The 7,944-nt window shown below is 43.7% G+C and overlaps 1 pseudogene; it reads right to left on the bottom strand.

Moving 5' to 3' along the window:
• Positions 1-2,338: 2,338 nt before the first annotated feature.
• LOC126160075 (5S ribosomal RNA) lies at positions 2,339-2,456 on the bottom strand (annotated as a pseudogene).
• Positions 2,457-7,944: the final 5,488 nt, after the last annotated feature.

Here is a 7,944-nt window from a genome sequence, read left to right as displayed (position 1 = left end):
ATCACAAATCCAGTCCCATAACTGACAGGCATGCAACTTGACTACAAACTGCTTGTGTGGTACAGTTCCAAAACGTCTTCTGGAAACGTATAAATAAGGAATGAATTTGAAATCTCTTCTCATTAGCACTCAACAATTCGTGTGAGTAAAGAGTTAGTTGTGTTTCACAAGAACGATGTTTTCTAAAGGCACGTTGAATGTATGTCAATAGGCCATTCTAAAAATGGTTCAAATGGCTCTGAGCACTATGGGACTCAACATCTTAGGTCATAAGTCCCCTAGAACTTAGAACTACTTAAACCTAACTAACCGAAGGACATCACACACACCCATGCCCGAGGCAGGATTCGAACCTGCGACCGTAGCAGACCCGCGGTTCCGGACTGCAGCGCCAGAACCGCTAGACCACCGCGGCCGGCCAATAGGCCATTCTCTTGGAGGTAATTGATAATGTTCGAACACAATATATGTTCCAAAAATCCTCGTGCATAACGACGTTAATGATACGGTTCTGTAATTTAGTGGATTACTCCTACTACCTTTCTTGAATATTGGTGTGACCTGTGCAAGTTTACGGTTTTTGAGTACGGATATTTCGTTGAGTGAGCGGTTGTATATGATTGTTAAGTATGCAGCTAATGCATCAGCATACTCCGAAATGAACCTAACTGGTATACAGTCAGCCCCAGAAGACTTGCTTTTGTTCAAATGTGTGCGAATTCCTAAGGGACCAAACTGGTGAGGTCGTCGATCCCTAGACTTACACACCACTTAAACTAACTTCAACGCTAAGAACAACACAGACACACACACACACACACACACACACACACACACACATGCCCGAAGGAGGACTGGATCCTCCCGCGGGAGGACTTAACTTTTGTTGATTGATTTAAGTTGCTTCACTACTGCGAAGATATCTGCTTCTAAGTTACTCATGTTGCCAGCTATTCTCGATTCGAATTCTCGAGTATTTACTTCGTCTTTTTTGGTGAAGGAGTTTCGGAAGGCTGTGTTTACTAACTCTGGTTTGGCAGCACTGTCGTCAATTGTATCTCCATTGCTACGGCGCAGAGAAGGCACTGATTGTGTCTTGCCGCGAACGTACTTCACATACGACCAGTATCTCTTAGAATTTTCTGCCAGGTTGTAAGAAGTATACGCTACCTGCGATGTGTAAGCTATAAGAGAATCTGAGACCAAAGAGCAGTGTTGACTGCAGTAGGAACTGTGTAGCTGTAGCAGTAAGTTGTTGCTAGTCTGCAGTCTGCTCTGGTCTGGTCTGGTCTGGTGTATCGTGTTGGCTGGGCCGGTCGCGGTGCAGCGATGCCGGAGACTGAGTATTATTGTATAAGGTAAAAAAAAGCAGCCTCGCGCATAGCTAGTAATGTTATGTAAAGTACCATGTAAATCTTTTAAAAATGTCCTAATAATAACAAGCATTCATTTCAATTTAAAGAATTTAATATTTTTTTCAATGCATGATCATTCCGATTGTTGCAAAAGAAAAATCATTTGCTTCCTTTCATAAGTAACAAATGTATAGGCCAGCACTGCACAGAGCTGTGCCGAAAATTTTTTAGGTAAGAGCAGGTATATTCGCCGTTTGTATTGAGGTAAGAATTTTTGCTTTTTTTTTATTCAGAATGATCTTACAAGGCCATGACGCGGCACTGCTGTCGTCCAAAAATTTACCAGGTTCCTGAATTTATTTTTTTAGTACGAGGTTTAGGAATTTTTTTGTTTCGAGCTTACATTAAATGAGAAAAGAATTTTGTGGGTACATTAAATGGGAACCAATTTTGTTCAGAGGTTACACAAAAAATAGAATCATATTATTATTATTATTATTATTATTATTATTATTAATTAAATTTTTTTGTGAGGTTACACAAAAAATTAGAATCGTTAACCCAATAATATTTAAATTTTCGTGCAGAGAGGTTACACTAAATAAGAATCGCATTAATTATGTTCATTAATTTTTCTGTGGGGAGGTTACAGGGTCTGGTACTGGCATTGCGGAGAAACCATGAAAAATTTTAGTACGAGGTAAATATAAAACTGAAGAAACGATCATTAGATGCGACTGACTCAGAAGGAGAAAGTCATATATTTTCAAAATAGTGTAGAGCACTCCGTCTTCAGGCCACAAGTGGCCCATCGGGACCATCCGACCGCCGTGTCATCCTCAGTTCAGGATGCGGATAGGAGGGACGTGTGGTCAGCACACCGCTCTCCCGGTCGTTATGATGGTTTTCTATGACCAGAACCGCTTCTATTCGGTCGAGTAGCTCCTCAATTGGCAACACGAGGCTGAGTGCGACCCGAAAAATGGCAACAGCGCACGGCGGCCCGGATGGTCACCCATCCAAGTACCGACCACGCCCGACGGCGCTTAACTTCGGTGATCTCACGGGAACCGGTGTATCCACTGCGGCAAGGCCGTTGCCTTCAAAATAGTATAGGGGGTATCAAAAAGAATCATTGCATTTGTCATGTCTATCTTTGTGAACCTAATGAACGTATACAGTGAATTTTATTTTTTGATGAATGGGAAACTCAAAAAGCTTTTTTCATACCTTTTTGTAGGTGTTCAATATGCCCCCTCTCCCTTGAGATGTACGTCACATGTCATTGCGGTGTTCAGACTGTTCCCACACTGCAGCGAGCATGTGAGTTACAGCTTCCACAGCTGCTGTTACGCGATGTCTCAGTTCGCTCACTGCCGTTAGTAACGGAGGCACATAAACACTGTCTTTTCTAAACCCCCACAAGAAATAATCGCATACAGTCAGATCCGGTGACCTTGGAGGCCAGTACTGTAAGGCTGAACCATTTGGTCCAGTACGACCGATCCATCGTACAGTAATCCTCTGATTTAAAAATTCCCGCACTTCCAAATGTCAGTGTGACGCTGCCCCATCCTGTTGGTGAATGAAGTGGTTCGAATCAGTCTCCAGCTGTGGGAAAAGAAAGTTCTGAATCATATCGAGCTGTGTGCTTCCTGTAACACTGTTCTCGGCAAAGAAGAATGGACCATGCAGCAGGTGTTGACAGATGTGAAAATCACCGATCTATAAGTTTAATAAGTCACAGCTGCAAAATACTAACGCGAATTCTTTACAGACGAATGGAAAAACTGATAGAAGCCGACCTCGGGGAAGATCAGTTTGGATTCCGTAGAAATGTTGGAACACGTGAGGCAATACTGACCGTACAACTTATCTTAGAAGAAAGATTAAGGAAAGGCAAACATACGTTTCTGGCATTTGTAGACTTAGAGAAAGCTTTTGACAATGTTGACTGGAATAACCTCTTTCAAATTCTGAAGGTGGCAGGGGTAAAATACAGAGAGCGAAAGGCTATTTACAATTTGTACAGAAAGCAGATGCCAGTTATAAGAGTCGAGGGGTATGAAAGGGAAGCAGTAGTTGGGAAGGGAGTGAGACAGGGTTGTAGCCTATCCCCGATCTTATTCAATCTGTATATTGAGCAAGCAGTAAAGGAAACAAAAGAAAAGTTCGGAGTAGGTATTAAAATCCATGGAGAAGAAATAAAAATTTTGAGGTTCGCCGATGACATTGTAATTCTGTCAGAGACAGCAAAGGACTTAGAAGATCAGTTGAGCAAAATGGACAGTGTCTTGAAAGAAGGATATAGGATGAAGATCAACAATAGCAAATTGATGGTAATGGAATGTAGTCGAAATAAATCAGATGTTGCTGTGGCAATTAGATTAGGACCTGAGACACTTAAAGTAGTAAATGAGTTTTGCTATTTGGGGAGCAAAATAACCGATGATGGTTGAAGTAGAGAAGATATAAAATGTAGAATGGCTATGCAAAGGAAAGCGTTTCTGAAGAAGAAAAATTTGTTAACATCAAGGATACATTTAAATGTCAGGAAGTCGTTTCTGTAAGTATTTTTATGGAGTGTAGCCATGTGTGGAAGTGAAACGTGGACGATAAATAGCTTAGACAAGAAGAGAATAGAAGCTTTCGAAATGTTGTGCTACAGAAGAATTGTCAAGATTAGATGGGTAGATGACATAACTAATGATGAGGTATTGAATAGGATTGGGGAGAAGAGGAGCTTGTGGCACAACTTGACTAGAAGAAGGGATCGTTTGGTAGGAGATGTTCTGAGGCATCAAGGGATCACCAATTTAGTATTGGAGGGCAGCGTGGAGGGTAAAAATCGTAGAGGGAGACCAAGAGATGAATACACTAAGCAGATTCAGAAGGATGTAGGCTGCAGTAGGTACTGGGAGATGAAGAAGCTTGCACAGGATGGAGTAGCATGGAGAGCTGCATCAAACCAGTCTCAAGACTGAAGACCACAACAACAACAACAACATCTTTTCCCGTGAAACTGCAAAAACCACATTAAATTTTGGAGAGTCCCTCTCATGTTGTACAACATTCTCACATGATGACGATCAACGTTTCCATTTAAATGGAATGTTGCCTCGTCACAAAACACTAAGCGTGGAAGCAAACTGTCACCCTCCATCTTGCCAAGATCGAAATTACAGAACTCCATACGTTGTTGTTTGCCACCTTCAAGAAGAGACTGAAGTAGCTCAATTTTGTATCGTTTCGTGTGTAAACGTCGACGCAACACACGCCAGACAGCCATCGGGGGTACGATGAGCAGTCGAGCTGCACGGCGAACGGATTTCTGCGGACTCCTTGTGCGACTGTGGCGGATGCGTTCGACCTCTATGTCAGACATTGGGGGACGGCCCGGCGATTCGCCTCTACACAAACAACCTGTTTCTCGGAATTGTACCATGCCGTCATCTAATGCTCTGTGCTGTAGGAGGATCCACACCATACCTAATACCAAAGTCACGCTGAACAGTTACTGCTGAAAGTGCACTGCGCAAAATGTAGAACACAAAACTCTTACTGTGGTCCCGACTCCATTTTTAGTAGAACTAAAGTGGACGCACACTGCTGCTACGTAGCGGGAACCATGTAAAACTCGAGAGTTTCTTCTTTCCGGCAGAACGTTGTTCACGCACATAGCTCAAAAAACAAAACACTTATGACGTTTAATCGGATGATTCTTTTTGATACACCCTGTAGTTTTCAAACATAGCACTCCGTCTTCAGGCCACGTGTGGCCTACCAGGACCGTCCGACCGCCGTGTCATCCTCAGTGGAGGACGCGGATACGAGGGGCGTGGGGTCACCACACTGCTCTCCCGGTCGTTATGATGGTATTCTTGACCCAAGCCGCTTCTGTTTGGTCGAGTAGCTCCACAATTGGCATCACGAGGCTGAGCGCACCCCGAAAAATGGCAACAGCGCATGACGGCCCGGATGGTCACCCATCCAAGTGCCGGCCACGCCCGAAAGTGCTTAACTTCGGTGATCACACAAGAGCCGGTGTAGCCACTGCGCCGAGGCCGTTGCCACTTTGAAACATAGGGAGATACGTATTCCCAATGTGCTTATGGACACGAGGAGGTTTAAAAGTCTTATGTCCCGTGGAGATGTTAGCAGCACGAGGTGCGCCGTGTGGAGTCGACCAAGACACCATCTGAACTGCAGGACGAACACTTCAAAGCGGAATTAGGAAAGGTAAATGGACGACGTGGAACTGTTCAAAGTATTCCGGCAAAGTGTAGTGCATCTGCATACCAAATCACATAGAAGACCAATTGTAGCGTACTGTTCAAGTGTTTGGAGTCCTTACCAAGTAGACTGTGACAGAAGAGATGAAACCAGTCCGCAGATATGGTGTTAGGATAGTAACATTTCGATACATCGCGTCCGATAGTGTAACAGGAATGCTCGTGGAACTTAAACGGGAATTCTCGGAAGGAAGACGATGTACATGTCGAGAAATACTGTTGGGTAAATTCAGATAATCTGCATCTACAGCTACATATATACTCCGCTAGCCGCCAAGCGGTGTGTGGCGGAGGGCACAATTCGCGCCAAAGTCATATTTCCCCCCGTCTATTCCACTTGCGGACCGCGCGAGGGAAAAACGACTGTCTGAATGCGTCAGTACGAGCTCTACTTTCCCTCATCTTCGAATGGTGATCATTGCGCGATTTGAAAGTTGGTGGTAATAATATATGCTCTACATCCTCGGCGCGGATAGGACTTCGGAATTTAGTGAGCAGCCCATCCCGTTTAGCGCGTCGTCTATCTGCAAGTGCGTGCCAATTCAAACTTTCTATGAAATTTGTAACGCTCTCACGATGGCTAAATGTACCAGTCACGAATCTTGCCGCTCTTCTCTGGACGTTCTCAATCTCTTGAATCAGACCCAACTGGTAAGGGTCCCATACAGACGAACTAACGTACTGTAAGCCATTTCCTTTGTCGAAGGACTGTATCGCTTCAGGATTCTACCAATAAACTGCAACCTAGAGTTAGCCTCGCCCGTTACTCGTGTAATCTCATCATTCCATTTGAGATCATTTGCAATAGTCACACCCAGGTACTTGATGGATGTTACCGCTTCCAAAGACTGGGCATTTATTTTGCACTCGTACACGAATGGGGATTTTCGCTTTGTTACATGCAGTAGGTTACACTTACTAATATTGAGAGGTAACTGCCAGTCATTACACCACGCATTTGTCTTCTGCAAATCCTCATTGATTTGTTCACAACTTTCGTGTGACACTACTTTCCTGTAGACTACAGCATCATCGGCAAACGGTCTAATGCCGCTGTCAATACCACCAACCAGATCGTTTACGTAAATCGTAAAAAGCAGAGGACCTATTACGCTGCCCTGTGGAACACCAGAAGTTACGTTTGTTTCTGTTGAAGTCACCCCGTTCAGCACGACATACTGAAAACTTTCTATCCAACCGAATGTGTCACTGGATACACCGTAAGCGCGCACTTTTTGGAGCAAACGACAGTGCGGAGCTGAGTCGAACGCCTTTCGAAAGTCGAGAAATGTGGCATCAACCAAGAGCCGGTATCTAGAGCCTGTTGTATATCATGCACAAAGAAGGCCAGCTGTGTCTCGCATGACCGCTGTTTCCTAAAACCCGTGCTGGTTTCTGCAGATGAGCTTCTCAGAGGCTAGAAACGTCATTATGTCTGAACACAAAATATGCTCCATGATTCTTCAACAAATCGATGTCAGTCAAATTGGCCGGTAATTTTGTGCATCCGATTTTCTGCCCTTTTTATAGTTTGCTATGATCTGGGCCTTCTTCCACTCTCGTGGAACTTTCTGCTGTTCCTATGATCTCTAATAGATGCCGCTCTCCATGCTACTCTATCCTGTGCAAGCTTCTTCATCTCCCAGTACCTACTGCAGCCTACATCCCTCTGAATATGCTTAGTGCATTCATCTCTTGGTCTCCCTCTACGATTTTTACCCTCCACGCTGCCCTCCAATACTAAATTGGTGATCCCTCGATGTCTTAGAACATGCTCTACCAACCGATCCCTTCTTCTAGTCAAGTTGTGCCACAAGCTCCTCTTCTCCCCAATCCTATTCCATACCTCCTCATTAGTTATGTGATCTACCCATCTCATCTTCAGCATTCTTCTGTAGCACCACATTTCGAAAGCTTCTATTCTCTTCTTGTCTAAACTATTTATCGTCCACGTTTCACTTCCACACATGGCTACACTCCATACAAATACTTACAGAAACGACTTCCTGACGTTTAAATGTATACTCGATGTTAACAAATTTTTCTTCTTCAGAAACGCTTTCCTTGCCATTGCTAGTCTACATTTTATATCTTCTCTACTTCAACCATCATCAGTTATTTTGCTCCCCAAATAGCAAAACTCATTTACTACTTTAAGCGTCTCAGGTCCTAATCTAATTGCCACAGCATCATCTGATTTAATTCGACTACATTCCGTTACCGTCAATTTGCTATTGTTGATCTTCATCCTATATCCTTCTTTCAAGACACTGTCCATTTTGCTCAACTGCTCTTCC

This window comes from Schistocerca cancellata, unplaced genomic scaffold (assembly GCF_023864275.1).
Source record: "Schistocerca cancellata isolate TAMUIC-IGC-003103 unplaced genomic scaffold, iqSchCanc2.1 HiC_scaffold_1150, whole genome shotgun sequence".
In the NCBI taxonomy this organism is placed as follows: Eukaryota; Metazoa; Arthropoda; class Insecta; order Orthoptera; family Acrididae; genus Schistocerca; species Schistocerca cancellata.
Note: the sequence above shows the minus strand (reverse complement) of the source record. Positions and strands in the feature narration are given on the sequence as shown.